The sequence below is a fragment of the Somniosus microcephalus genome, chromosome 4 (assembly GCF_052327205.1).
Source record: "Somniosus microcephalus isolate GS21.2 chromosome 4, FLI_Smic_1.0, whole genome shotgun sequence".
NCBI classification, from domain to species: Eukaryota; Metazoa; Chordata; class Chondrichthyes; order Squaliformes; family Somniosidae; genus Somniosus; species Somniosus microcephalus.
The window spans coordinates 164,470,208-164,476,207 of record NC_140990.1 but is presented as its reverse complement, the minus strand read 5'-3'; positions in this window follow the sequence as shown (position 1 = coordinate 164,476,207).

Sequence of the window (6,000 nt, the reverse complement as noted above, 5' to 3'; positions counted from 1 at the left end):
ACCAAGGAGCATGAGCATCTGGCTCATTAACTCCGACGGCTTGGAGTCGCCTAACCTGGGCAGCGTGAGTAACCGCCGTGCGTGTTCCGACTTTGTGAGGCCGAATACCTGGATAAGCCGCGCCTTAAGGCTGTCGTACTTGCTGTCGGCCGGGGGATTTTACAGCAGGCTGATGATCCTCGGAGCCGTGGAGCTGTCGAGTGCGGAGACCACGTAGAGGTAACGGGTCTGATCCTGCACTACATTCCAGAGCTCGAACTGAGCCGCCGCTTGCACAAACCAAGAGGCCGCCTGTTGTTCCCAGAACTGAGGGAGCTTCAAAGCCACTGCGTGGCCTCCATCATGTCACTGCGTCTCGCTTCCTCCACGAAGATCGTCCGCGAAGAATCGGGGTCACCACTGTAGGAATTTGTGAATTCCTGATGAAATTACTAAAAGTGAGGCAATCAGCTAACCAAAACAATGTTTAATGCAAACTGGTGGAAGTAACATTCAAAAACACAGGAGAACTCAAACACAGGTCTTTGCTTAAAGCTGGCTCCACGAGGAGTGAGAGGGGAGGCTCCTCAGTCTGACGTCATGACGTCATCACGTTTCCCGCCGTTGGGAACGTCACGTGACCCACGTGATGACATCATCACGCTTGGTCTTAACCCTTTAGAGACCGCGCTGTTAACATGCAGCAAACGAATACAGATACCGATTGACTTTGTTACAGGCAATTATGTACAACAATATAAGTTTTAGATCCGTGATTCGGAGAGTATGATGTTTTTCAATAACCACATGGGTGCTGTAACTTAACAATTAACAGGTACTTACTGGAGTAGGGTAGTCTCAAGACTGGGGGTACAGAGGCATGCTCAAGGCTTATATACAGGTGTGGTCACTGCCGGTACTACAGTATACAGGAGCTGTAAAAGTAGTTCCCTCTTAAAGGTACATACACTATAATTCCTCCCCTTTTAGATTAGCAGTACCCATAATATTCAAATAACAATTAACACTTTAACATGTACATTAAACAATAATAGTCCATTTATAGATTCAGTCTTTGGTGCGGCTTCCTGATCCTTTCGGGATAGCGCCTTTCCTGAGGTTCTTGTTCTTGGTGCGGAGGCGATTCTGGCCCCTTTTCGTCGGTTAGTTCATCGGTTTCCACTGCTACTGGTTCGAAGGTAGATGCTACCGGTATGTCGGGTTCATCCCCGGGTACGTGAGACATGGGGTTGACTCATTCCTGTGACGCTAAGATCTGATCGACGTGGCGTCTCACAATGTTCTCCCCGACATCCACTGTGTACATTAATGGCCCCTGCCTTGTGCATATCGTTCTGGGTTGCCATTTCTCTGTTCGGTAGTCACGGGCCAAGACTGGTTGTCCTACGTTGAAGCTCCTTGTCGGCTTCTCATTGATGTGCTGGAATTGTCTATCCTCAATATTTCTTCGCACATTTGGTCTGAGCAAGTCCAGACGAGATCTCAACCTTCGGTTAAAGAACATCATGGCCGGGGTCTGGTTGGTAACTGCATGTGTCGCGATTCTGTAGGCTAATAAGAAATTGTCCACCTTATGCTGTAGTGGAATTTCATCGTCGCACATGGCCTTTATCGCCTTCTTAAAGGTTTGTACGAACCTCTCAGCCAATCCATTTGTGGCTGGATGATACGGGGCAGTTGTGTAATGTCTTACCCCATTCCTTCTCATAAATTTTCGAAACTCTTCGGACACAAACTGTGGTCCATTATCAGAGCAAATCTGCTCTGGCAAGCCGTTCCAGGCAAATATGGTCCGTAGGACTGCAATCGTTTTCTCTGTAGTGGTTGAGGACATTTTTATCACCTCAGGCCATTTCGAATGAGCATCCACTGCTATTAAGAACATTGAGTCCATGAATGGACCAGCGAAATCAATATGCACCCGTTGCCATGGAGAGGAGGGCCACTCCCATGGGTGTAGAGGGGCATGTGGTGGTGCATTTTGGACCTTCTGGCATCCTGAGCAGCTCTTGGTTAGGTCTTCGATTTGTTGATCGATTCCCGGCCACCACACATAAGCCCTAGCAAGGCCTTTCATTTTCAGTCCCCCCAGATGACCTTCATGAAGCTCATTTAGCACTCTCTCCCTTAACTTGGGTGGAATCACCACTCTGGATCCACACATCACTGTCCCCTGGCATACTGACAGCTGTTCTCTTCTGGATGAGAATGCTGGCAACAGTGAGTCACCATGTGTTGGCCATCCCCTCACCGTCAAATCATATACCCGAGACAGCGTCGGATCATTGCGGGTCTCCTTCTCTATATCCGCGTTCGTTACTGGCAATCGTTCAATTATTGATGATTAAAATATCTCGATAGGGTCCACTGCTGGTGCTTCCTCCACAGTAGGCAGTGGCAGGCGCGATAGCCCATCAGCGTTTCCATGCTGTTTCGTGCCTTTATATTCTATTTCATATTGATTCGCTCCTAGAAACAGGGACCATCTTTGTAACCGTTGTGCAGTCATCACTGGAACGCCCTTCTTAGGATTAAAGATGGAGACAAGTGGTTGATGGTCGGTCAGCAAGGTGAACTTCTGCCCATGCAGATAGTGGTTGAATTTTTTTACTCCCCATACTAGGCTGAGGGCTTCCCTGTCAATCTGGGCGTAGTTGCGCTCGGCTGAGGTTAGTGACCGAGACGCAAAGGCTACTGGCCTCTCCAACCCATCTGGGAATTTGTGCGACAGCACCGCTCCAATACCATAGGGTGATGCATCACATGCCAAATGAATTGGTAGTGCTGGGTTGAAATGGGCCAACACCTCTTTTGATGTGATCAATTCTTTACACTTCTGGAAAGCTCGTCTACGTTCGTCATTCCACTTCCATGGTACCCCTGTTTGCAGTAGAGTGTTCAGTGGGTGTAATACCGTGGACAAATTTGGCAAGAACTTATGGTTGTAGTTTACCAGCCTGAGCAACAACCTCAGTTGTGACACATTTTCCGGTGCTGGAGCCTTGACTACTGCCTCAATCTTGTCAGGGGACTTATGTAACCCCTCTTCATCGATGACGTGGCCACAATACGAGATCTGCTTCTGGAAAAACTCGCACTTGTGGCGATTAGCCCGTAGACCATATTCCTTTAATCTGGTGATCACCTTCTCCAAGTTGGCGAGGTGATCACTGTCATTTTCGCCCGTGACCAGGATGTCGTCCAAATAACACTGGGTCCCTGGAATCCCTTGCAGGGCTTGATCCATCGCCCTTTGCCAAATAGCCGGAGCCGATGCTACCCGAACACCAGCCGGTTGTATTGATAGAGACCTTTATGAGTGTTGATCGTAAGGTATTGTTTCGAGGCTTCTTCTACCTCTATTTGCAAGTACGCCTGGGCTAGATCAATTTTGGTGAAGCGTTTACCTCCAGATAGCGAGGCGAAAATATCTTCAATTCGTGGAAGCGGATATTGTACCGTGTGAAGGACTGGGTTCACTGTCACCTTAAAATCTCCACAGATGCGGACCTTCTTTGGTTCCCCAGGTGTATTACTCAACGACCTCTTCATTACAGGAACGATGGGTGTAGCCCACTCGCTCCAGTCCACTTTGGACAGTACTCCTGAACGTTCCAACCCTTCCAGCTCTGCTTCGACAGCTGGTCTGATCGCATAAGGCATTGGTCTGGCCTTAAGAAACTTTGGGCTTGCATTTTCCTCTATTTTAATTGTTGCTCCTCCTGGAACACTTCTTTTGCGTCAGTTAGCATTTTTGACAGTCGTCCAGGTGTGACGTCGTCATCCTTTTTGGCCTCAACCTTCAGTGCCTGTATGGAATGCCAGTCTAATTGTATCTTCCGGATCCATTCACATCCTAGCAGTGGTGGTCCTTCATCTGGCAATACATATATGTCCATTTTAGGTATTTCCTGGCCTTTTTATATCACCTTCACCCTTATTTTTCCTTTGGGGTAGACTTTTTTACCCCGTGCACGTCTTCAAGACAATCTCTGTAGCTTTCAAGGGTATATGTGAAAATAGCCGCTTGTAGTCCCTTTGGTTTATGACTGTTAGGGCTGATCCTGTGTCCAATTCCATTTTCATTTGGACTCCGTCTATCTTGAGTGTAACCCAGATAGTCTGGTGATCCTCCATTTTGGTTACCTTATGTAGTTTCAGACAACCCAGCTCCTTGCTTCCGGAGTCTGTGTCACTTTTCTGTTCGTCTGAACTACTGTCCATCACCTTGTGTACATTTTTGTACTTCTCCTGTGGAGATTTCTTGCTGTTGGTTTTCTTCCCAGACCTGCAGACTCTTGCTATGTGTCCTGCTTTTCCACACTGTCTGCACACTTGGTCCTTGAACCAACAATCCTTCTGGTCGTGTGTTGTTCTGCCGCAGCGATAACACTTCCCTGTTCCATAGGACATTTCATTGGTGCCATATTCTTGCGGTCTCCGTTGTATCTCTGCAGCACCCCTTGCAGCTGCTTCGTGTGATACTGCCATACTGCAAGCCTTGTCCAGCGTAAGATCCTTTTCTGATAGAAGCCGCTCTCCCTTCTTCTCCCCGCGGACACTGTTCAGCCCCTGAGCCCTGGCTGTGCTCTGCGCGTTTTTGTTTTCTTTTCTGTGCGCCTTTCCCATTTCCGCCGCTCGGTCCTGAACCCGGCTGCTGCTTTACCCTCTCTCTCTCTGTTTTGTTTTTCCTCGACGCCGCTCGGTTTTCAACCCCCGGCTGCGCCCTGTGCGCTTCACCCTCTATCTTACCCCATCGACGCTGCTCGGCTTTTTCTCCGCTGTTGGTCGGCTCCAGCCGCCGCTGTCCGGGAAGGGTCTGCGCTGTACCTGTCGTCAGTCTGTTGCTGATCGTCATGGCTGGGGAACCAAGCCCGGCTCTCCACAGCCTCCCCTGCGATGTTCACTCTCTGTCGGACGACTGGGCGGTTGCTCGTGGTCGACGCCCGTGCTTCTGGCCTCGACCTTCTTCCACCGCCCTCCCGGAGGGATTCGAATCGACACTCATCACCACTGTTAGATCCGTGATTCGGAGAGTATGATGTTTTTCAATAACCACACGAATGCTGTAACTTAACAATCAACAAGTATTTACTGGAGTAGGGTAGTCTCAGGACTGGGGGTACAGAGGCATGCTCAAGGCTTATATACAGGTGTGGTCACTGCCGGTACTACAGTATACAGGAGCTGTAAAATTAGTTCCCTCTTAAAGGTGCATACACTACAATAAGAACCCCTTGGTGGCTCTGCCACAATACGAGGTGATTCCAGGTTGGTTGCCGGAAGCGATAGTGAGGGACATGGTGTGGGAGGAGGATCAGGAGGTAGAAGGAAAAGCAATAGGAATCATGTATGAGAAGATTGTGAGGGCAATGCCACAGGATTGGATGGAAGAAATAAATGCGAAAATCTCCAAAGGAAGTAAAATGCGTCCTCCTTTTCCAAGCTTTGTACTGGAGAAAGGGGGAGAGTTGGTCCAATCTGACAAGTGTAATACTCGAGATTTCTATGAGGTATTCAAAGAATGGAGATTCAAGACTCCTGCTGGTCAGGAGTTTTGGCTGAGTATATACCCACAGCTGGACTTCAACAGGATTTGGAAGGGAGTGTGGGCGAATTTTAAATGCCCAGAATGGATTGAACTGGATTTCAAATTGGCTCATAACCAGATTTTTACCATGACGGTCTTGTGCAAGATTGGACGAGTGGAGGCGGCAACTTGCCCAATGTGTGGAACACAGGATGATACTCTGTCCCATTTACTGGTGTTATGTCCGCAGTTAAATGATTTTAAGTACTATGTTCGACAGTTGTGTGAAGCTTTTTTGCTGGGTGGGGACCGAAGAGCGAGAATGGGAATTCCGTGGGACTCAATTTTGAGATGGGGATTGCAGGAGAGTCTGCCAGGGTCTAGCGGAGCGGCAATTAATTTAATGTTCAGTTTGGCTAGATTCGTGATTGTGCAAAGAAGGAATGCTCTGTTTTTAAGGGGAGGAGAAT